This window comes from Balaenoptera acutorostrata, chromosome X, assembly GCF_949987535.1.
Source record: "Balaenoptera acutorostrata chromosome X, mBalAcu1.1, whole genome shotgun sequence".
Classification (NCBI taxonomy): domain Eukaryota; kingdom Metazoa; phylum Chordata; class Mammalia; order Artiodactyla; family Balaenopteridae; genus Balaenoptera; species Balaenoptera acutorostrata.
This window is the reverse complement of record NC_080085.1, coordinates 104,188,619-104,213,541: the sequence shown is the minus strand read 5'-3', so window position 1 is coordinate 104,213,541 and position 24,923 is coordinate 104,188,619. Positions and strand designations below refer to the sequence as shown.

At 47.7% G+C, this 24,923-nt stretch overlaps 1 protein-coding gene across 1 annotated transcript in view; it reads left to right on the top strand.

Moving 5' to 3' along the window:
- Positions 1-4,862: 4,862 nt before the first annotated feature.
- Positions 4,863-24,923, top strand: part of KIAA1210 (KIAA1210 ortholog) — a 52,326-nt gene continuing 32,265 nt past the window's right edge. The window contains exons 1-3 of the mRNA XM_057537689.1: positions 4,863-5,037; positions 15,799-15,887; positions 16,445-16,511. The gene's annotated coding sequence lies outside the window, so the exon portion shown is untranslated. The remainder of the gene's footprint in view (positions 5,038-15,798; positions 15,888-16,444; positions 16,512-24,923) is intronic.

Here is a 24,923-nt window from a genome sequence, read left to right as displayed (position 1 = left end):
ACCCCTTCTCCAGGATGTTAAGTAATGAAGGAAATAAAACGACAACAGGAGGCTGTTGAGGTCGGCCAGTGTGAATCACTGACTCCAGACCTGGGGGGTCGCTTCCTTCTCAGCTGCCCGGGCAAGGAAGCCTTCATTCTTAGCTCTGGGCTAAGTAAACTGTGAGTGATAAACGTGTGTGCTTTCTCTTTCCTGGTGATTTTCAGGTTGGAGATCATTATTTTGGCCACGAGGGAAGCAAGGAAAAAGAAAATTGGATTCCTCCTCCTCCCTGAGCACTGTTGCATCCTCAGGCTCTTGAGGGCCGGGGAGCTGGGGTGGCAGTGGGGGGAATCATTCTAGAGTTTTCACACAGCCAGGAGAAAGGAAATGAAGGCATCCAGCAAGAAACTGGCAAGGATCTCCCACTTCCTTGCACCTTCACTCCCAACATCACTGGCCCCATCTGAGCTCCAGTTTCCACTCAGGAAAGGGAAAATCTGAAACACAGGCAAACCAAGCAGGCAGGCAGATGGACGGGTGTGCATTTAGAAGCATTTCACAATGTCTATTTACAGACTCTTCTCATCTCTGCTCAGTCAGGAGGGTCCCCTAGGACCACACCTGGAGCCAAGTTTGTGTTATTGGATACAGAGCCTGAAAGTAATAAAACTACATCCTAAACATTCTATAGAATACAGACTTCCTCCAAATCTGGCTGCTCTCCTCCACCACAAGAACAAGCCTGGAGTGTGGCAAGTGATGGTGACTTTCCTGGTTGTCCCCTCCCCAATCCAAGGTGTCGAGGCAGAAGGAGATGATCAATGGCTCTGAAGACTGCCTGATAGAGGAGGAGGAGGAGAAGGGAAAGGGGGAAGAGGAGGAAGAGGAGGAGGAGGGAACGGGGGAGGAGGGTTTGAAGGAAGAAGTAGTCAGGACTGCGGTCTACCATTAGCCGATGGCTTTATAAGCCTCATTATGTAGGAATTCCTCCCTTTCAGCCCTCCAATCCCAGGGAGGCATCTTTTCCTCGCCACTCTCCCACCACAGTATCTTATTGGCTTTCCTCTCCCCATTCCTACCTCCTCTGCCCTGAATGTGAATTTGCATCAGACTTGACCTGTTTAAAAATGTTGGGGGGACTGGGGGAGGTCCTTGCCCCACCAAGTGCAGTTTCCCCCAGTCCAGCTCCCTTAGAGATAGCTCTGGCTCTGTTGGTTTTTAATTCCTGAATCTCACTTGCCCCCAGACTCCCTAGGGTGTTGTGAGGGCAGATTTTCTGAAGGCACTCTGAAATGTCTGGATCAATGGCTCCATAGCTTATCCTCCCAGGCTTTCTGAGATGTCACTCCATCTGGGACGCTGTGACCAGCAGGGCCACATGGATTCAGACACTAAACTGCTTTGTGTTTCTCATTCCTAACCCCTAAACCCACCATTTCTTTGCCAGCCTTTAATGGGAACTCATACAGTGAGCCTCAGGAGGTAAGCTGAGGGGAGAGGGAAAGGAGGAGGGAGACAGAAGCCACAAGCCACGGGACTGAGAGGAACCTTCTGGAATGGTTTGCATCTGCTCAGAAGTGAGTCTCACCATTCTCTATTTCAGGCTCTAGTGATTACAGATTTTTTTTTTCAAGAGCCAGATGTTTAAAAGTCTTGGCATGGTTTTAAAGTCAGTCCTGAAGGTTTCAGCTGAATTTACCCTGCATGTTTTAGACTCACTGGAATGATTGATTAGAGCCAGGAAGCTCAGACTCCCTCCAAAAGCGATGGAGGCATTTATCCAAGAACGGGGGCAGTCACTTGCAGTGTTTGCACGTCCCCTTTTGTTGGGAGGGAGCAGTTGTACCCTGCTACCTCTGGAAATCTGCCTTATTGGCCTGGCATCCTAAGAATGTGCCCACCTTGCTTAGTAGAGGCCATCTCCATCCTGAAAGCCAAGTAATGGAATGTATGCCTTTCTGGCATTTACAAAAGGTGACGCTTTTCCCAAAAGTCTGGATGTGCATGAAGGTATCTACCTTCAACTTTAAGAATTTAAAAAAATCTATTCCCCAAAGTAGTTGTTTTTGTAGTCCTATCTTCTTACCCAGCTCCCACCATGCAATGCTAACATTCTCTTCTACTGGTCTGTCATAAACAACATGCCTTTGGGCATGTGATCATTTTCAAGTCATGTTATGACCAACCTCAGATCCCACAGAACAGTAACCTCAAAGTCAACTCAACAAGGCATTCTGTTCACTATGATTCACAAAGTGCTGTGCCAGACACTATGGTAGATACAAGAAAAAAAATGTAAGAAATGCGTTTTAGCCTCTGAAGGCTTAAAACCAAAGTTAAGGAGATAGGATATATGCATTTGAAACACCTTAAGAACAATAAAAAACAGCATATAACCGAATGGTAAATGACAGCGGCATGATAATAGCAATTCCGCTCAGTTATTGAGACCTTCCTAAGGAACAGGCACCATGCTTAGGGCATTACATTTGTTATCTCATTTTAATCCTCCTAACAACCCTATGGGGTAGGTTCTATTAATATCTCCATTTTAGAGCTGAGGGAACTCAGATTTGCAAAGAGTAAATAATTTGCTGCTATATATTTGATAAAGGCAGGCAGGCAGAGCTAAGATTTTGTTCCCGACTTTTAATTTTAAAGACACTTCAAAGCTACAGGAAAGTTGAAAGAATAGTATAATATTCGTATGCTTCACCTAGATTCACCAACTGTTAACGTTTTACCACATTCTGCTTTATCATTCCCTGTCTCTACACACACACACACACACACACACACACACACACACACCCCTACACATTTTTTTCTGAACTATTGGAGCATAAATTGCAGACATCATTCCACTTCACCTCTAAATACTTCAACGTGCATCTCCTAAGAACAAAGACATTTTCCCACAAAATGCCAATGCAGTTATCACATCTCACAAACTTAGCCAGAGGCAGCATTTGAACCCAGCTCTCACTCCAGAGTACAAATGGCAAGTTCCCTGAGAGTTCAGCAGAAGGAGCCATCAGTGCAGTCTGGGAATTACAGGATGGATTTTCTGTGGACCCTTACTCCTAATTATTCACAGCAATGGAAGAAAGGAGTTGGCCAAATAATCACAAAGCGTGCATAATCAAAAAACCAAATTCCATGGTTTTCGGAGTGTGTTCTATTTGGGTGGGAGGGGAATGACACAGATTTGCCTTCCTAATTAGTTTCTTCTCTGGCCAATATTAAAATTGGTCTTTCCCAACCACCCGCTGACATTACAACTGGGGTAGCTACCCCAGAAGTTCTTTGATTAAAACACAATAGCAGAAGTGGGAAGCAGCCGCCTAGCACAGGGAGATCAGCTCGGTGCTTTGTGTCCACCTAGAGGGGTGGGATAGGGAGGGTGGGAGGGAGACACAAGAGGGAGGGGATATGGGGATATATGCCTATGTATAGCTGATTCACTTTGTTATACAGCAGAAACTAACACACCATTGTAAAGCAATTATACTCCAATAAAGATGTTAAAAAAAAAAGCACAGTAGCAGAAAGTCCACTAAGTAGGTAAGCCATACACGAATAATAGAGAACTGACCACAAATTCCAGCTAAAAAGGAATTCTAGCTAGAAATTTTAGCCACAGGTCAGGGTTCAGTATCCACAATATAAATCTAGTCCTTGGTCAGTTATGTTAAGAGAGAGTTCCACACACTGCCCTGCTCCAGAGGCCCAAGTCTACTCACCCAATGAAATTCCAGAAGCAGGGTGTTGCCCACTGCAGCCTGAAGGAGAAAGCAGGCCCTGTGCTACAGATCAGCCAAAACCCCCTGAGGGGCTCTGACCTGGCTTTCTTCTTTCTTTTTATTCAGGGAAGCCAGATTTAGAAAGGCTGTCAGATTAGACCAGTCCTGCGGTGCTTAATGACCTCCCTGAATGCAGTCACAGGAGAAATCTTGACCTTTTAAAATCCTTGATTTCGCTCAGTAATTTTAAGAAGCTAAAGCCCGCATCTGCATTTGCTTTGCTTTTCATACTTTCACCAGACACTTCAAAAGTGAAAATCTTGCAAATCTCTGCGTCTCAGATACCAAGGCAGGGACACCCCTTCATCGAACTGGGACTGGGAGAGATGCCCTACTGGACCTTCCGGGTAGCCAGCGTTAGGTCACACTTTTGCGCTCTCGCCAGACCTTTTGGTTTGGGGCAGACACAATCTAATCAGCAGTATCTATGAATCCATGCAAGGTGAGCCATGTTATGACTGGGATCCACTGTGTATACGCAACCTTTGGTGGGGACTTTTATCTCATGGGCATCCCTTGAGATCGCACAACTTTAAAGACATTCTTGCTCTTTCTGTTTGTGACCCCAGACTTGCTTAGGGAGTAAATCGTTTCCCTTGAGATTTAACAGGAACAAATGGGTCCAAAAATAGTGTTCAGGTTGAGGTGGGAATACTTGCAGCCTTGCTATTTAAATTCCCTTTGAGGCTTCACCTCTCTCTCTCTCCCTCTGTTCCTCCCTGCCCTCAGCCTGCAGATCTAAAATGCCAGAAAGCGACTCCTTTACATCTCTTTCCCAGAACTGTTGAGTGTCCTTCCCCGCCTGGATCAAAGTCTCTAACTCCTCAGGGCTTCCGCTCCAAGTTACTCCTCACACTCCTCAGCCGTGCAGGGACACAGGGAGGCTAAGAAAGAGCATCTGGTATTTTGCACTAAGGATGCTGTGGTGGCGGCAAGTTGGAGGCAGAGGAAAAAGGGAGAGTTAGTTCCCAATCATGTAAGGAACAAGCTCAGCCCTTTTTGGAACTAGTTCAGAAGACAGAGAGAGGCCTCCGAGAAGAAACTTTATCTGGCTGGTGATTGCACTGGCCGGTGGCTTTGGGGCTGCGTGCGCGTGAGCGCTCGGCGTACAGAGCTGCCCCCACGTGGCAGCCCCCAAGGGCAGGCCCACAGCGCGGGCTCCTAGGCACCCCAGCGGACAGGGCGCGTAACCGGCCTCCAGCTCCCTGGGAGGCACCATGGCTGGGTTTTATGGTTGCCTGAAGACTCCAAAGTAAGTGGTGGGCGCAGTAAGCACTGCAACCGGACTGCACGGAGTGCAGAGTGGCAGAACGCCGGCCGCCGGTGCGGGCACCGCCTCCCGCCCCATCGGGGCGCCCGCCGCGAAGAGGAGCAACTGTGAGCCAGCCGAGGGCGCGCGGCGGGGAACGCGCCGTCCCCGGGGCTCGAACTCGCGGCGACGCGCCTGCCGCGTGCGGGCGGCCCGCTCCTAGGAGGGCTCGCGCAGGTGTGCGTGCGTGTGCGCGTGCGTGGGAAAGCGGCGGCGGGGGCGCGGGCGCGGGGCGCGCGCTTCCAGGACTCGGCCGGCCTGGAGGGGGCGGGGCGGGGCGGGGCGGGGCGGGGTGGCTGGACCCAGAGGTTCCCGACTTGCAGGCTTTCTGCTTTCCGCCGCCGTCTCCACCTGGCTCACCTGAGTCCCCGGGAGCTTGGGCAAGAAATGGGAGAAAGAGGAGGGAAAGGAGGAGAGAGGGATGGAAAGAGAGAGGGAAATTCGGGGGAGTGGAGAAAATCACCTCAAATTTTCTGAGTTGTCTTAATTTTCTAAATCTGTTCCAAGCTGTACAATATGCAGTCTCCCACTTATTTGATGTGGCGTTAGCTCCAGTTTATGCTCACTACGTGTCCATGGAGGTGATTTTGGATGTCGTGTGTACGTATTTCAAGCAGTGACAGCAGGAAGAAGCACCATAGATCTAGTCATATGGTTGATGAGTGGGTGTGCAGTTATTTGCAATTTCCGTTCATGAAGCTAACACTCTTCTCCCTCAGCTATCACAATCTGGAATCATGCCAGAAACTCACCTCACTCATTGCAGGTCTCCAGCAGCCGAGAGTTGCACGGGTTCGGCGGGTCCCTGCAGTCCTCTGCCTTCATGGAAAGGCACCGTGTGGCAGGGACTGGACAGGGCCTGGCCTGCAGGCCCACCGTGGTATTCCATGTGATTTTTCGCGGCACTCCATTTGAGGCGCCAAAGACGGGAGGTTCACGCGTGGAGGCGTGGGTAGGCTGGCCGCCCCTTCTGCGGCTTCCTCACGGTTGGCACCAGCGCGCTCCCGCGCTTCCGGTGGGGCATGGGCCTGGACTCTTGAAACTTGAAAAGCGTCCTTGCAACTGTTTTATCACCCCAGCTCCCGGGCTCACTGTTGTGCCCTCAACCTCTGGCCTCGGATGGATGCTGTGGAAATTATAGGCTTTCTCTGTGGAACTCGCCATAGCACCAGATGACAGAGAGGTAGATGGTGAAGCCTTTGGGAGGAGGAGGGAGGTGACGGTCCTTACAGTGGGAGATGCTAAGGGCATTGTTGCTGCTCCCAGGTGGTGTGCAAGCCCTTCCTCCCTGGGGTTCAGTGCTGGCTTCTATTAGATCCTCCTGCTTGCAAATGCAGCAGGGGCCCTTCGTCCGAATGTCCGCTTTCCATGCAGGGGATCTGGGGCAGCCTGAGGTCTTTGGGGGTGGAAAAAGGGGACTCAGTGGACCAAATGGCCACTTCCTGTGGCCACCGTTATAGGCCCGAGCTCATCTGATGATTTATGGAATCTGGGCTGAAGGAATAAGAGAAATGATAAGAGAGCATTTGAGGAGATTATTATAGAGTCAAGGCTTCTATAAATAAGAGGCTTGGAGTCCCTCGCGGGACCTAGATGGTATGGAGACTCTGTAAGCGGTCAAAAATATTGTGCACCTGCTCTGTAGCAAGCTTTGTGCTGAGCATCGTGGAAGAAACTTACGCTTTCCTTTCCCGGAACCAAGCGAGCACAGTGCCTGGCACCAATATTTTTTGAAGGAATGTTGTTGACTGAACCAAGATACCCTTGAGGAGCTTGCCTTTTTAGGGAGTTGTCGGCCTGTCAGCAGCAGTTTGCAGGAGGTGGGGTGGGAGGTGTAGGCTCAGTAGGACAGAATGTAAAGGAGGACAGGAGATAGACAAGCCTGGGGCGACAAGTGGGAGAGAGACCAGAAGAAGGAGGCGACAGGAATGGAAACATAAAGCAGAATTTGGGTTAGTGGAGAAAATCACCTTACGTTTTCTGAGTTGTCTTCATTTTCGAAATTTGTTCCAACCTGTACAATATGCAGTCTTCCAGTTATTTGATGTGGCGTTAGGGTCCCTTCTCTGAGCTTTTTCGAGGGGGTAGTGGGAGAGGAAGACCAGGAGGGAAATTGGGCTGCTGGAACATTCACTGCTCCCCCTGTGAGCCTTGGGTTTCCTGCCACCCTCCATCCCCTCAACACCCCCCCAGAGGGGGGTTTCCTAGAATCACAGCTTGGCCACCTCAGGAGAGTTGCACCCTTTCAAGGAAGCCCAGTAGGCTTTGAAAGTTGAATTTGGGCGGAAACACAGTATTGGTTCACAGTTTCCTCTGCACATCACAGTTGCATTCTAGATTTTATATACAGGTAGCTACATTTATGATATGAGTTGGAGCTGTTTGGCCAGCGGCGGAAATATGTTCAGAGGCATCCATATCCTTGTAGGCTTGACTCCAAGCCACTAGCCCCACTGGCCCCTCACTGTAACCAAGTGAGTTGCTAGGGTACCGGTTTTGGTGTTTAAATTCGGAACTAGCTCTTGTTAGATATAGCTCTTGCTTAAGATAACTAGCTGTTAAGTTCTGTTCTTTTCATAGACATAGAATGACAGCAGGTGACAGGCAAATTATCAAGGGATCAATTAATATGTGTATCGGTAGAAGGGAGAAAATAGTAGGCTTCTTGAGTTATGCGAGACTGTTTGGTACAAGTACATGAGGAGATGGAGGAAAAGCCCAAGAACTGTCTTAACCAGACAAGATCCTGTAATGTGGGATGGGTGAAAATGTCTTCATTTTTAAGGGTGAGGAAACCAGACCCCAAAGATGTTAAGCGATTCTCCTTGGGTCACACAGTCAATGACAAATGTAAGATTAGAGTCCTTGGTACCCCGTCTTCCGGTGTAGAGCTGTACAGCCTGGGAAAGAGGAAAAATCATCCCCTGAGCAAAGGATGAAAAGCATGCATCATGGGATACAGTGGCCCCTCAGTGGGCTGCTGCAGATGTCGATTCAGCCCGAGGCAAAATAGTGAGCTAGGGCAGCTTTGGTTTTGGCAACCTCAGTCTGTCCTGTCACAACCCTTTCCCATTTCAGCCCCTTCCCTCTCCGGGTGCTCTGGGCCTGAATCTTGCCCTCCTCTCCCAGCCTCTGGTGTCCCAGGTTGTGGACTCCCCTTGGCTAACACATTGCCATCCTGCAGCCCAGGGGCTAGCTCTTGGCCAGACTGGCCGATGGATGCTAGGTTAGTGGGCCTGGATGGATTACTCCAGACGATGTGCATTTCGATATGACCTGGATGCATTTGTGTCACTCTGATGCTCGGGGGTCATCAGGGGGAGTTTGCAGGTTGGTGGGTCCCTCACATCATGCTGGTCAGCTTCTTCTACTCTAAGAGCAGGATGCAGGAAGCTGAGGCTGAGCGCTTCTGCCACAAGCCCCTGACCCCCAACCAGGGAAGAACTATTGTAATTGGTGTGCCAGTCTTCTCCCCTTGGCTGCAAAACTTCCCTGATGCCCCCCAAAGCAGTGCAGGCTGCTATTTGAGATTAGAGGACACACATGTTGACTTTTTCTGAATTCCAGTTGTTGGTAGTCAGGGGGCCCATGCATTCTTTCTTGGCCCTGGGTAGCCCCCTGGCACCCAGATGCTGGAGGAGACCCACCCCCAGGTCCTTCCAGTGGCTGACGGTTTCAGGGCTATCTCCCCTCCCACCTGCAATCTGTTCTCCTGAACCCGAGGCCGACCTGCATCCGGGGAGCTGTGATGAACCTGAAGCCTGGCTCCATCTGACCTTCCAGCTGGGGCAGGCAAATATGAACTAGCAGAAAGCACCAGAAATGTGCCCGTAGCTGCAGCCCCTCAGCCTGCCAGCTCAGACCCAGCCTCCACTCCTTACTGTTATTAAGAGGGTTTAATGTGGTCATTAGAGATCCCTGTGGCACTTTGCATCCTTCTCTCCTTCCCTTCTTCTGTTTTTTTTTTTTTTTTTTGCTTCTTCTAGTTTTAGAAGAAAAGCTATTAACTCCAGCTCCCCTGGCAAGGGGCCCAGACTGGCTATTGCATTTTGCTAACCTGCATTCACCCTGTGGCATCTGTCTGAGGCCCTGTCCATTCATGAGCGTGATAAGGGAGCCATCGGGTGGCAGGTGCCTACCCAGGGGGCGCTGCCCTAGGCCCCCAGCCTCACCCTCTGCTGGGGAGGTGGGGAGAAAGCCGGCTCTCTGGAAAGTTCTTGAATAAAGTACTTGCCATATGTACCGGTTTACCGAAACTTTGTCTCCTTTGACTATAACATCATTAAAATATTTAACTCTTTGTGAAAATTCATTTAGGAGGGAATGGTTATAAAAGCGTTCAGAGATTTCTCTGAAGATGCGGTTGACAAATTCCATTTGGTCTTTAGCAGCTTTCTAAGGAGTGTTCCATTTGTTGAAAGGAGCTTTGGCTTCCTTGGGAATGTACGAAAAATGTGGAAAAGTATATTATTTCATCAGTAACCAAAATTTCAGCATTTTGTATGGGAATGTTTACACTAGTTTCTTTTGAATCCCTTGAAAGCCCATATTCTGTTGGGCCAACTTTAGCATTTTGGGGATTCTTTCACCAGTTTCTCAAATAGCACAATATTTTGTTATTTCTGGAAATTGGTAGCCAAAATGCAGTATGTGATGTGATTGCTCCTGTGGTTTCCTCATTGATTTTCTACGCTGACATTCCTTTAGCTTTTTAAACCAATTCATTTCTTATCCTTCCTTGGCAATTTCATAGTTATGGTCAATGGAGAGCAAATTGGAGGAACTAATCGTACAGTACATTGCAGTGATCCCTTCTTGGCTCATCCTGCTGCGTTAAATGGTCTTACTCTTTCATGAAATCTTCAATAGCTTTTAAACCCACTCATTCACTGCAAATTACTGTATAGACTGCGATTCACTAGAAAAAAATGAGTGTCAGTGAAATGGCTTGTCTTCAGGAGGCTAAGGTAAGGTAATGATAAGATTTGCCATTTGATTCTTCAAATACATACGCTAACCTTAACCCAGAGGTTCTTAGCAGAGGTGTGGGGAGCAATTTGGCTCCCCCAGGGGGTGGTTGGCAATATCTGAAGACTTGTCCAGTCATCAAGACTAGGGGGAAGGTGTGCTACTGGCACCAAATGTCAACAGTGTCAGGATTGAGAAACCCTGCCTTCAGTGGATAACATTTTACCAAAGTCGAAGTCTAGGGAGGCCCGCCCTTAAGTGTTTAGAGCAGCACTCTCCAGTAGAAGTTTCTGTGGTGATGGAAATGTCCTCTATCTCTGCTGTCCAATGCAATAGCCACTAGCCACGTGTGGCTATTGAGCAAATGCGGTGCAGCCAATGTGACCGAGGAACTGAGATTTTAATTTTATTTCACTTTAATGAGTTTAAAGTTAAATAACCCCATGTGGCTAGTGGCTTCCATATTGGACTCAACTTTAGAGGCGCTGTAGTCTAGTGGAGTGTGGTTCAGGGATCACAGAGTCCTGGGCTTGGGTCCCCTGTCTACCACTTCCTAGCTTTGTGGCCTTGTGTATGTTCCTCTAAGCCTTCTGAGCCCCAGTTTCCTCAGCTGTAAAATGGGGATAATAATGGGACCTAGTCCTCGAAGGATTATGGTATCCACTGAGAAATAATGCATGAGAAATGAAGCATGTAGTGCAGTGCCCAGCACAGTAAGAGTTTGAGAGATGTTAGTAATTATTGCCAGAGATTTATGATTAATATAGTAATTGTCATCATGTAAATAGGGCTTCTGCAGGGCTTACAAATGGGTCCTCCCCTGGGGTATTATTTAAAGGTCACTTCAGAAGCAGAGCCCTGACACTCAGCTCTCACAGCATTACCATAGATGTGTCCCCATGCCTTTTTGGGGCCTTGGTTTTCTTATCTGTAAAATGGGAATAATAAAAATAACAATGTCGCTTCCCTGTTTATGTCACAGAATTGTCTGGACGGTCAAATGGATGTGGAAGTTCTTTGAAGAGCACAGGGCCGTCTATAAGTATAAGGTTTATGTTATAAGTTTGCTCACAAGTGTGCTTTTGTTTACATTCGGTGCAAAAGTTCTGCCTTGGTAGAACCATCTTAAGTTCGGAATGGGAGCGCCTGAATCGGGGAGGTTGTATTGGAGAGCAGCAGAAGTTAGGAGCTCTTCACAATGTCAGGCCCTCCTCAGTCTGACACCCAGCCAGTAATGTGGCGGGAGAGCCCAGGTACCACTTTAAGGATACGTGGAGGTTTGGCATTTGGGGTTGGGAAACCAGAGCAGTGTATGGACCAGCCTGGCCCCCAGGCTGCTAATGAAGGAGCAAGGCATCTGGCCCAAAAGGAGAGAAGAGGGCACCTCACAGCAGCTTACAGTGTGCTATCGAAGGCCACGCTGCCCCAGGGCTCAGCCACCCGGCATAGTGTCTGGCCTGAGAGATACACATGTACAATTGCTGAACGTATTTGGCACCATATAGAGAAATGAGCATGGGGCTTTGGAGTAAGACATGGGCTTGAATCCTCACAATGCTACTTACTAGCTGTGTGGCCATGGGTGACTGCCAGAGCCTTCCTGGGCCTTAGTTGTCTCATCTGTAAAATGGAGAGAATGACTCCTACCTCACAGGGTTGTCACAAGGATTCAATCAGGTAACTGACAGGCACATAGGTTGCCCTTAGTGAATGTGAGTTCCCTTGCCGCCTAATGTTGATAAAAAAAAGAACAACTTTGAACGAACTAATGAGTCATAATCCCGTCTTTGTTCTTCTGAGAGGGAAAAGGAAAATGAGAGTTTTCTGCTGGTGGCCTGGGAGAACTGTTTAGATCTTTCTTGAGAAGAGGAAAGGGGGAAAGGATTCTCCTTGCTGTGCTACTACCTTGTCCAGAAGAGCAGTCTGAACTGTTTAGGGACGGACTAGGATGAAGGCTAAAGCACAGGGCTCTGAGTTAGTCATGATACAGTGTAAATGAGGAGCCTGAACAGCCTCGCCTGGGCTCAGGAGTTCCCCTGAGAGAAGTCACCATACTCTGTGTGCCCAGAGAGAGGCTTTCTGGGGACAGTGGGTTTTCCAGGCATTTGGAATTTAAACTCAAGCCATATCTGTGGCTGCTTGACCCAGTGACAGCTAACGAGCAAAGGACACAAGCTGGATGCAGTTGGCTTTGTCTTCACACAGCCCCAGGCCCCAGACCCCAGTGCACAGAGCCATTTGACAACACTGCTGGTCTCCAGGGGACTGGCTGCTGGAGAGAGTGTGGATAACACAGGAGTCTCATCCCCTGCTTTTGGGAAACCAATGAAGACATAGGGGGACATAGGTCATTAACACCAGGGGAAGGACAGCCTTCCCATGGAGAAGGGAGGGTAACAATGATAGTAGCTACCATGTATTGAGAGCTTACTATGTGCTACGCCTCATGCCAAGAGCTTTATGTGAGTTAGTTCACCAAACTGTCTGTGAGAGTGGGCCCTTCTCTTTTTTGAGCACTATTCTGATTTCTTCTCAGCACATAGTAGGTGCTCAACAAACAGTTATTAAGTGAATGAGTCCTCACAGTTAGCTTATGCTGAAGGTACTCTTAGCCCCACTAGACAGATGAGGAAATTTCATTTCTGAACAGTTCAGTGATTTGCCCAAGATCACAGGCTAGTCATTGACAAGAGCCAGGATTCACACCTAGATTTGCCCCACTCCGTAGCCTAATCCTTTTGCAACTACATCATGCTTCCTCCTCAGAAGGTCAAGGTGCCATATTTCTCTTTCTGTGACAAAGGAACTACTGGATCAGAAACTACTGGATCAGAGACTCAAGAACACTGCACAAAAAGACATGATACTGTGACATCCATACCTCCTTCATCCCACCTACTCCCTCCATCCCCCCAGTTCTGTCCCCAGACAGGTTCATTTTGTGGATAAAGAAACTGAGGTATGAACAAATTATATGACTTGTCCAAGGTCACACAGCTTGTCGGGATCCTTATTAGTTTGATGTTCTAACCCTCAAAGAACTCAGACCCTGATAGGGAGGGGAAGGGTGTTATCTACTGGGGCCAAGGCTAAATGGGAAAAATAAACAAAGGGCCGCATATTGTTAAAGCAACTTGCTTGAATTTTTTAAAAAGTTGAAACATAAAACAGTGTACTCGTCTTCTTTGAACATTTGGAACTATATTCCTTGTTATGAATACAACACATTATAACAATACAATTCAGTTATCTACTATAGCATATACAGTAGATGTTCAAAATGAGGAATGGAAACAAGAAAAAAGAAAAAGAAGAGATACAGACATGGGAAAGTCTAGATAAGAAAAAGAAGAGATACAGACATGGGAAAGTCTAGATATGGATAGGAAAAAAGCAACAAATGGTAGGCACTGTGTTTCAGAAAATATTCTACTAAAGACTGATAAAGTCATGTTACATTTTCACATCGACAAGGTCATTATGCCTATCCCGGGGGCCTCATGACCCAGGGACCAGCCCATCCTGTAAGCTGTGGGTCATGGTTACTTCCCCTTCCTTATTGCATCCAGATCTCCCCTTTCCATAAGCCCAACTGTTCCGGAAGAATGGAGAGGAAAGTAAGTCAGAGGGAGACTCTTCTGAGCCCCACGGAGGTTAGGGAACAGAAAGGGTCCTGGGAACCCAGGCATATCTGCCTGTTCACATTTTGAGCAGAGCCCAGTAGGTAAGGCAGGAAAAGTCTGCTCTCCTGGGTTTGCGTAAAACGTATGAACAGAGATTTCTGGACTAGTTCACTATTCATTTGTGATACTTGGAGGGGGTCTTTAGAAGCCCTTTAAGGGAATGAGATGGAAAAAAAATCCCCACTAAACCTTCATCTTCAGTCTTTGAAGGACATAATTTTACTTTTACTTGTGAAGAGTGTTTGTTCCTTCTGTGCCTGTGGTTTCCGAAGCCAAATGTCAATGATCTGAAGACCTTATTTCATGTAGAAATGGCCTATGTTTGCTTACTCAGAATTGAAGGAAACTCTGAGATGAGGTATTAATTCTCTGATAGGGATGAACTCCTGATTTGAAAAAAACACTTTTTAAAATTTCTTTCAAAGGTGAAGAAAAAATGAATGGTGAATTTTAAATCAAATCTCCTGTGACCCTGTGCATTTTTTTTAAATGGGAAAAATAGCTTAGGTTTCTAAACAAGCTAAAAGTAGGAGCGTTTTCTGAAAATATCAACAGGCTTCTTTTTTTTTTTTTTTTTTTTTAAATATTTATTTATTATTTATTTTTCGTTGTGTTGGGTCTTCATTTCTGTGCGAGGGCTTTCTCCAGTTGTGGCAAGCGGGGGCCACTCTTCATCGCGGTGCGCGGGCCTCTCACTATCGCGGCCTCTCCCGTTGCGGAGCACAGGCTCCAGACGCGCAGGCTCAGTAGTTGTGGCTCACGGGCCTAGTTGCTCCGCGGCATGTGGGATCCTCCCAGACCAGGGCTCGAACCCGTGTCCCCTGCATTGGCAGGCAGATTCTCAACCACTGCGCCACCAGGGAAGCCCTCAACAGGCTTCTGAAGGCTGGTCCCCTGATGGCCAACTCAAGCAAGGCTTATAGGGGGCCTCTTCAAAATCTGGCTTCTCTAGGGATGAACTGGGAACTTTGATTGATTGTCTCGATGAATCATAGGATCCTGGAATGCCTGGGCTAACAGGACCCCTAGATCCAAGTCCAGCCCAATCCCTTACTTCTTAGGTGAGGAAACTGCAGCGCAGAAAGAGAACTCAGTGTGCCCGAGGCCTCACAGCTAATTCATAGCAGGGCTGGGGTGTCAACTCTCCATCAGCTGCTCTAGGACTCATTGGAGGTTCAAGTCTTAGAGACGTTCATTAGAAAAACAAAATGCCTTCCTTTGCGGCCACAGTTCTCTCTAGATGTCATTCGAGTTGCTTTTTCTTCACCACCACATCCATTTCTTATGGCTCCCATTTCAGCTTTTCTGTTCCAGCCAGGCCCAGTAGCCAACATGATTTATAGCAGGGTCTCCTTAAAGCGGGGTGTTTGAACTCTGTACCTCAGCATCACCCGGGAACTTACGGAACATGCAGATCTCTGGGCCCCGTCCCAGTGGAAGAATCAGAATCCCTGGGGGTGAGGTCCCTGGAATCAGTGATTGTCACGCAGGCTGGTGACTTACAGCCTTCCTCCTCGAACCCATTTCTCGCACCATTGTCCATATCTGTACTAGTAGTTTTAAAAACCCTGCTATTTCTTTTCTTTTTTTAAATTGAAATATAGTTGATTTACAAAGTTGTGTTAGTTTCAGGTGTACAGCAGAGTGATTCAGATATATATAGATATATATAGATATATTCTTTTTCAGATTCTTTTTAAAAAATTTTTATTTATTTATTTTTGGCCATGCCTCGCAGCTTGTGGGATCTTAGCTCCCTGACCAGGGATTGAACCCATGCCCCCCGCATTGGAAGCATGGAGTCTTAACCACTGGACCGCCAGGGAGGTCCCTCAGATTCTTTTTGATTGTAGGTTTTTACAAGATACTGGATATAGTTCCCTGTGCTATACAACAGGTCCTTGTTGTTTATCTATTTTATACATAATAGTGTGTTTCTGTTAATCCCTATCTCCTAATTTATCCTTCCCCCCCCACCCCCACTATTTCTTGAGCACTTACTTTGTACCAGGTGCTGTGCTATTTTTCATGCATTATCTCATGTATTCCTCAGATGCTGGCTGCGTGCTTCCCTCTCACTCTCAAGTGGACCACAGAGCAGTGTCCAGCCTGGGAAGGGGCCGGCCACCTCGCACCGCCACGTAAGCACCACCCCCCGGGCACTGCTCCCAGGGTGGCTTTTTTTGTCCCCAGGCCATTCTGACTAGGGATTCTTACACCTTAAAGTTGAAGGAAGCCTGGTAGCTTTCTGCCTTCCTGGGTCTCACTGCCACTTTTCTTTTCCTATGAGGTGGTCACCCGGGTGGGAAGAGCCTTGCACACATCACTGACTTCTTCCCTGCCGGGAGTGACGGCAGCCGAATGAGGGAATGAGTGTGAGGTTGCCCTGAGTGCTGTGCGTGGGGATCCCCTCTGCTTCTGCGGCCCGCAGTGAACACCGGAGGGAACCAGGAATCTCCTTTCTGCCCTGGGCAATCTGGGCCTTTCTCTCCTCCCCTACCAGCTGCCATCTAGCCTGGCCCAGCTGTGGGCCCTCTTTTAGGGGGTCCCTCTTTCTCCACCCTCTTGGTGTCCTGTCTAGCCCCAGGCCCTGGGACACTCCATTTTCCAGTCCGCTGCTATCTGGTGTCCCTTGTCCTGGAATCTCCTTCCTGTGGCTTGTCAGTATTTCTCCAGAAGCTTCTGGCTTCTCTTGCAAGCACTGGACCAAAGAGGCATGAGAGTCAGGTGTGAGAGCAGACTGGACCTCGGGCCAAAGGGGCGTAGGTGAGCCAGATATACCACCCAAGCCTCAGTGCCCCAAGCACGTCGTTCCGGGCCAGAGTCCTCAGGCTCTTCCTGGTCACTCAGCGTTTGTGGCTGTCACCTGCCCTTTCTGCCCTCATCCCCAGCTCACCTATGCTGGCACTCAGTGCTTCCGGCCGCAAGCTGTCAAACTCTTCTGCCTAGCAAATGGCCCTTCTGAAGGTGGGCTTCACCTCCCAGGCCTTTCATTATGACTGCAGCCTACACCGAGAGGTCCCTTCCAGTCCCTTTCGCTTTGAATGGAGCCGCCAACACAAGCGCCCTCCAGAACCTCCTGTGGCCGTGCTGCCTCCATCCCCCAGTCCTCCCATCTGAGGCTCCCCTTCACTCTCACCCTCCCTCCCCTCTCCCTTGACCTCACTAACAGCCAGATCTCAGTGTTCTAGCCCTGCTTTGCTACACCCTGCCCAGCTCGGCTTGGTGATATGTTTTGGACACACTTCTCCAGCTTAACCTTGGCCCTCTGCCCATTTCTGCCTCCCGGTCCCCTGTACCACACGCATGCGTGCAACACACACTCTGGCTTCCTGTGCCACGACTCTTGGGCCCTGCAGACCCCTCCTATATGGAGTCAGTGCCCAAGAGTTTAGCCTTTGAGTCCTCATCTTAAAATGAATACTTGTCCTAAAATATCCTAAGAGAACACATGACAAGTTTCTCTCACCTCCTCATTTTACAAATGCAGGAACTGGACATCCCCAGTGGTCCAGTGGTTAAGACTTCGCGCTAGCAGTACAGGGGGCGTGGGTTCCATCCCTGGTCGGGGAACTAAGATCCCACAAGCCACACAGTGTGGCCAAAAAACAACAGCAACAACAACAACAAAAGAACACAAATGCAGGAACTGAGGCCCAGCGAGGAGCTATGTCTGGGGCAAGGCCACAAGGATAATCTGTAGGAAGGGCACGATCAGGACCCAGGCCTTCTGATTCCCAATCAAGCACTGCTCTCAATTTTTCACGTGTATGTTTTTCTTCGTCATCAGGGAGTGGGTTGTTTTAGCACTTAATGGGCTCTGGAGTCAAACGACCTCAATTTAAATCCTGCCCTCACCATGTACTTGCATGTGACCCCGGGCAGTTACTTAGCCTTTCAGTTTCCTCATCTACCAAATGGGGGAGGAGTGAGAATAAATAGTACCTACCACACAGGATTGCTCTGAGGATTAAATGAGACGGTGTATGCAAAACACTTCAGTGTCTGCACATATTAAATGCCCAGTAAATGTTAACTGTTTTATTTTGTCATTGTCTCCATGGCCCCCAAAACAAGACTGAGTATATAGTAGGTCTGCATGAAGATTTTGGGGTGCAAAGAGAGAGGCCCTGGGAAATAATATTCTGACTTTGCTGTCTGGTTCTAATGGTGGGTTCTAACTCTAATGGTCCTAATTCTAATGGTGGGTATTTTAGGCCATGGAGAAAGGGGGAGATCTGGGGACCAGAGAACCTTTCGAAAACTCTCCCTGCAGCCCCAGATAAACAGCTGCTTCTTTGCCCTGTAGCAGGGCTGTCTGTGGGGTTAAGGGCTAAGGAAATCTGAGGATTTAAAGACCCCTAAATATGACCTTGACTGAGATTGGCCAGGGCTCTCAGATTCTTGGAGGCATGTTTATTTCCACGGGCCTGGGCCCCTAGGCGAGAGCGGCACACCTTTCCTTCTGCCCGTTCCCTCCCTGGGGTGACACAGTTCACTCTGAGACCTCTCTCTATTTCAGCCCGGAACCGGGAGACCAAAGGCTATTCATCATAACCATGAGGCGACTGCCTCTCCAGCCCCCTCCCTGTGGCCTAAAAACCCCAAAGGTACAAGTTGGCGTCACGAAAGTCACAGATAGTAGATAGTTCAGCTTGGGCTGGGGGCACGTTCTTTTTTTTTGCATCATAAGGAATTATTATTATTATTATTTGTTTTTTACACACACACTGTATTTTATTTTTACAAGAGATAAATAGACTGACACGAAGCATTGTACATGGATGACCACAACAAAAGCAACAATGATTGCAATTACCAAACATGAAACACACTCATACTATGTCATAATATTGACATTCAGTCCAGTAATCCTCCACTGTAACAGCTCCTTTACTTTGCAGTGAAAATTGATGTGTATATTTTTTGCTTCTGAGTCCTTGCGGGATTTTTTAAAAAATTCAAACAGAAAGGGGGGCACATTCTTGTGGCTGAGTTCTCTTCCTCCTTTATCTCCCCTGCATCTCCCGCCAGAATCTAACCAGCCACGTAGAAGTCACAGCCTGCCTCAGCACCACCAACCTCTTTTCTTCTTCTTTTGCCCTTTTTCCCTCCTTGGAGATTTTTCCCCCGCCCCCAACTGATGGCTTGTTGACTGCTGGGAGCAGTGATAACAGCAGCCACAACAAATACAGGATAAAATAAAAAGCCTCAGACATACTCTGCTTGGGATGGACTTGAGAGCTGGCAGAGAGTTTGGGTCTAGAGCTCTTGGCATCCAACACGCACTTAAAGCTGTGACATCTATCCTCAGGGCCCCTCAACTCAATTCTGGCTCTTCCTTGAGTCTCTCAGGGTCCCCATGCTTCTCGCGCCCCTTGCTGGTACCCCACTTCAGCCTGGCCACCCAAGGGGCCCATGCTACAGACCTATCCCCTCTTAATATTGTGTGATCTCTCATCACAATATATGTGTCCAGTGAGCCATTTTTAGCAGGACTCTCTATTGTTAAAATGACCAACAAATCTTTGGCAAAGATAGTAGGGGCTGATAATGACCTGGCCAGTTATCCTGCTTTCAAGTCCTGGAATGGGCTAATACAAGAGATTCTTTGGGGTAGGAGTGAGTGGTCATTTAATACTTATCAGATTTTGCCAAGTAAGGAGGGAGCAGAGTGTAGTGGTCAAATCATGGGCTCTGAAATCCTCCAGAACTGGATTTGAGTCCTAACTCTATTACTTGTATGGCCTTGTCCAGATTACCTAATTTCAGTGAGACTCGGTTTCCTCATCTGGGAAATGGGGCTGAAAATAATAAAAACGAAATAACAAAGCCTACCTCATAGGGCTCTTGTGAGATTCAATGAGATAATGCATGGAAAACCATTTTCACAGTGCCAGGCTGGCACAGAGTTAGGACTCAGCAATTTCATTCATTGTATTAATTGTGTAATATGAATTGCCCCTGACTGTGAAAGAGCAGAGCTTTCAATTAGAGGCTATGTGGATTGACAAGACAGAATAAAACTCCCCATCAACAAGGCTCTGAGGCCGCTAAGGAGATGGCAGAAAGAAACTTTGAGGTCAAGTTCTCTGCATTACTAACCCCCGCCCCCAGCAGAAGATCTAAGGGGTTAGGGGTGGCATGAGTTGGGTCTTTCTGCGCTTCTCCTGGTTTACTCTAGGGGTGAGGTACAATGAGGAGGAAGGGAAGGCAGAACTGGAGGCAAAACCAGAGCCCTTTTATTTTTATTTTTTCTTAACATCTTTATTGGAGTATAATTGCTTTACAATGGTGTGTTAGTTTCTGCTTTATAACAAAGTGAATCAGCTATACGTATACATATATCCCCATATCTCCTCCCTCTTGCGTCTCCCTCCCACCCTCCCTATCCCACCCCCCTTGGTGGTCACAAAGTGCCGAGCCGATCTCCCTGTGCTATGCGGCTGCTTCCCACCAGCTATCTATTTTATATTTGGTAGTATATATAAGTCAATGTCACTCTCTCACTTTGTCCCAGCTTACCCTTCCCCCTCCCTGTGTCCTCAAGTCCATTCTCTATGTCTGCGTCTTTATTCCTGTCCTGCCCCTAGGTTCTTCAGAACCATTTCTTTTTTTTTTTTTTAGATTCCATGTATATGTGTCAGCATACGGGATTTGTTTTTCTCTTTCTGACTTACTTCACTCTGTATGACAGACTCTAGGTCCATCCACCTCACTACCAATAACTCAATTTCGTTTCTTTTTATGGCTGAGTAATATTCCATTGTATATATGTGTTACATCTTCTTTATCCATTCATCTATTGATGGACATTTAGGTTGCTTCCATGTCCTGGCTATTGTAAATAGAGCTGCAATGAACATTGTGGTACATGACACTTTCTGAATTATGGTGTTCTCAGGGTATGTGCCCCGTAGTGGGATTGCTGGGTCGTATGGTAGCTCTATTTTTAGTTTTTAAGGAACCTCCACAGTGTTCTCAAGGGGAGGGGATTTACAGGGCATACAAACCAGGGAGGCAACAACCTTGGGGGCCACCTGCCTACCACAGACTCTATGAAAAACATTTCATCCTATCAGATTTTTTAAAAAATTAGGCCAGCTGCTTCTCATTAGCATTCCCCACCCTGGGAAGGCAGAAAATCTGTCAAGCGAAGTCTTCTGAATCCTTGAATCTGAACCAGGCTGTGGTTAAAAAATTTCAACAACCTTGGAAGACAGGCCTTTTTCCTTGTTTTTCTCTCTCTTTTTTCCCCCCTAGAGCCCTTGTTCAGCTCTTCAGTCAGTTTGAGAAGGAAAAGGCAGTTCTGAGGCTTAAGCCCCTGAGGTTGGCCTAGAGAGAGCAAGCAAGCATTTAAATAATGACTGATAATGCAACTTTATGTCTCAGCTGGGCCAGACTTCCTGATGACCATTATTACAGGACTTGATGCTCTTTGGAAGTGGTTCTGTAGGCCCCTCATCCTTTACTGGATAAAAACGTACATTATTTCCTCTTTCCTTACACGGCTTGCCAGCTTTTTCATGGGACTTCATGCAGAGGGGTCTTTTGCTGCAAGTGTGTCTTAGGTTGTCCCTGTATGTTTAAAAAAGGGGGTCATTTCCCCACTGATGCCTATTTGTCACTGCATCCCTCCCCCAACTCCTGCATTCATCCATCCATAAAAACACACAGCGAGCACCTTCCACGGGCCTGGTGTCGTGCTAGGTGCTGGGGATCTCCAGATACGTGAAATGGGGTCCCTGTCTTCAAGGGGGTATCAGCTATGACAGGGGCACGTACAAGGGGCAAGAGCGTGAGGCAAGGGTGGTAACCTTTGAGCTGGATTTTGAAGAATGTGTAGGATTTCAAGGATGTGGAGCTGAGGGAGGCGAGGTTCCGGGCTAAGGGAACAGCCTGTGCAGAGCACAGAGAATGCAAAAGAACATGGTGTATTTAGGGAATGACTGGTGATTCTGGGAGACCAAACCATGAGGGTGCGTGTGGGGTTGGACTGCTGGAGAAGGGAGGGGGGCAGGGAGCACCCGATCGCTGAGAACTTTGTGAAGAACTTGGCTTTTGTCCTGCAGGCAGCGGGAAGTCTGTGAACTAGTCTAAGCTCATGGTCAGATTGGTATTTTAGAGAGAGCGTTGTGACTTTTTTTTTGAGATACCACTGAGGTGACATTTTGCTAAATATCATAAATAAAAATAGAGACCAGCCTGGAGGCAGCGCCAAGGCCGCTATTAAAGAGCCCTGGTATAATTAAGGAACCAGTTCACTTTAAACTTATATTAACCATAATGAGACACATGAAAGAAATACAGTCTTTCGTCCTCTGTGAGGAGATACTGGGGAAGCAGAGCTCTGGTTAATAAGTCAGCCCGGGGTAGATGGAAAGAAGCTTTGCCAGTGGTGGTGTCTGTTCCTGAAGCCTCCTCTAGGAGGATCTGGGCCTCGCCCAGCTGAGTGGGGCTACACACGCAGGAGTCTCGTGGCCGGGACACCCGGGAGTAGGCCCTCTGTGACAAGGACAAGAGGGGCCCACCTTGCCAGGAGGGAAGGCAGGTCCTGCTCAGCTGGCAAATAAGGAGCTTCCCCCCCCCCCCACGACAGGTCTTCCTTTGCGTCCTGTAGCATGCCTCGACTTCTAAGAAATTTCTGACCACAAAGATGGTTCTTATGTTACTTCTTCTTTCATTGAATCTACGCATTCATTGAACAAACATTTAGCAAGTGCCTGACAGATGTACCAGGTACCATTCCAGGTGCTGGGGGATCCAGTGATGAACAAAATGGACAAGGCCCTTGCCGTAATGGAATTTACATTCTAGTGGAGGAGACAGATAAGAGGCTGTAACTAAATTAATATAGAATATAATTTCAGACATCGATGAGTGCTACGAAGATGTTAGTAAAGGATAATGTGATGGAGAGAGACTAGACGCCTTAACTAGGCTGATCATGGAGGTCCTCTCTGGGAGGGACCCTTTGAGCTGACTTGAATGCTATCAAAGAGGCAGCCATGCAGCTAGCTGGGGCAAGAGCCCTCCGGGCAGGGGGAGCAGCAAATGCAAAGACCCTGAGATTGAAAGGGGCTGGCTGTGTTGGGGATTAGCCAGAAGGCCAGTGAGGCTGGAGCACAGGGAGAAAGTAGGAGGGTAGCAGGATGGGTGGTCAGTCGGGGGGCATGGGCATGGGGCCAGAGCACATAAAACCCAGGGGGAGTGAGTGTGAGGGGACCCAATCGGCCGATATGCACCGTTAGGTGGAGATGTTGGATAGACAGTTGGCTATAGGAATATGGAGTTCAGGGATGAGATCCAGTCTAGACATAGAAATTTTGGAGTTCAGTGTCTAGATAGTATTCATAAGGTGTGAATGAGATCATCTAGAATATGGTAGTCCCTAGCCCCATGTGACTACTGAGCAGTTGAAACGTGGCTAAGTCCGAATTGAAATGTGCTATATGTGAAAAATACAAACCAGATTTCAAAGACTTAGTATGAAAAAAAGAACATAGAATATCTCATTGATATTATTTTTATAATGATTACATGTTGAAATGATAATATTTTGGTTCTACTGAGTTAAGTAAAATATATTATTAAAAGTAACTTCACCTGTTTCTTTTTGCTTTTTTGAACGTGGCTACTAGAAAATTTAAAATTACCTATGTGGCTTGCAATTGTGGTTCACATTAACATTTCTATTTAATGGCGCTGGTCTATGAAATGACTGTAGATAAAGAAAAGGGCCAAGGGTAGAGCCCTCGGATGCTACAACATTTCAAAAACAGGGAGAGGAGAAAGGTACAGCAAGGGAGGTTGAGAAGGAACAGCCAGTGAGGTAGGAGGAAAATGAAGGGAACGTGATGTTCAGAAAGGCAAGTGATAAAATTATTCAAAAAAGAGGGAGTGTCACACGCTGCCGGGAGGTCAAGTAACAGACGGGTGGGTGGAACGAGAGCAGATTTAGTGGAGCAGTTTGGAAGCAGTTGGATTTGGAAGGCCAGCTGGAGAGAGTGCAGAAGAATAAGAAGTGAAGACATAAAGGTAGTAAGTATAGATAACCTTTCAGAGTTTGGCTTTAAAGAGAGGCAGAGAAATGGGTGGTAACAGGAAGAGGATTTCGAATCACGGGGAGGTTTATATGTTTTGTTGTGGTCGTTGGTTGGTTGGTTTGGAAGAGGAGATAGCTCAGCCAATGGTTCTACTGTCCTCAGGGCCTGCAGTCAGGGATACAAGGTAAGTATGCCAGAAAGAATTTGAGACAGTTTAAATTCAAAAGTTAGTTAGATCCAATGATTCTATTAGCGCTCCAGGGATGCAGATGCCGCCATGATGCCCTCTTTCTTTGTTCTGCCTTTGTCTTTCATATTTTTCTCTTTGGTTATCATTCCCCTTTCTTCTTCTGCCCCTGACAGTGGTGGGTCAGGGGCAATGTTAGCCTGCTGTGGCCTGGCATTTTGGAAAATGGGCTCCTTTTCCACGGGCTTCTCTAAAGTTCAGAGGTAGTTTATTTCCCCAGTGTCTAAGAAGCCTTTCTTAGTGGCAGGGGCTGGGGTGCTGCCATGTTTATTAAGATGGCCTAGGGACTCACCAGTGATGTGAATTGTTCCTGGTCCAAGGAATTCTCCTGTCCTCCTGCTGAATTTCTGAGGGCCTTCTGAATTCCCCTACCCCTTTGCTCTGTCCAGATCTCCAGATGGAACTTGTGTATGTGTGTGTATATGTGTGTGTGGTAATTAGTGAGCATTGTGTGGGCCTGGGGTTGTCATCTTCAGGTAGAATTATGATATTGGCTCATAGAGTTTGAGTGACTTGAATAAAGTGTCAATACCTTTCAGCCAAAGCCCACCTGCAACACACCTGCTGTTGAACAAGCTAGGTTTATTACTCATTGCAGCGAGAAAGAACATACACTGTGGGGAACCATAGGACTTCTCAGTGAGAGGGTCTCAAGCCATCTTGACACCAGGACCCTGTCGGCTCTCCCTGTGGTTGGGAAGCTTTTGCTTTCCAAGGCCTCAGTCACTCTCAGTGAGTGACCTCTCAAATTCACCTTAACCTCAGAGCCTGTGGTCACCCCTGTCTAGCTCCAGAGAAGTATCAGGGGCTTAACGGCTAGAGGGCAGCACGGGATGGGCCTGGAGCCCATCCATGAAACAGCAATGGCAGCTTGACTGTTTCTGG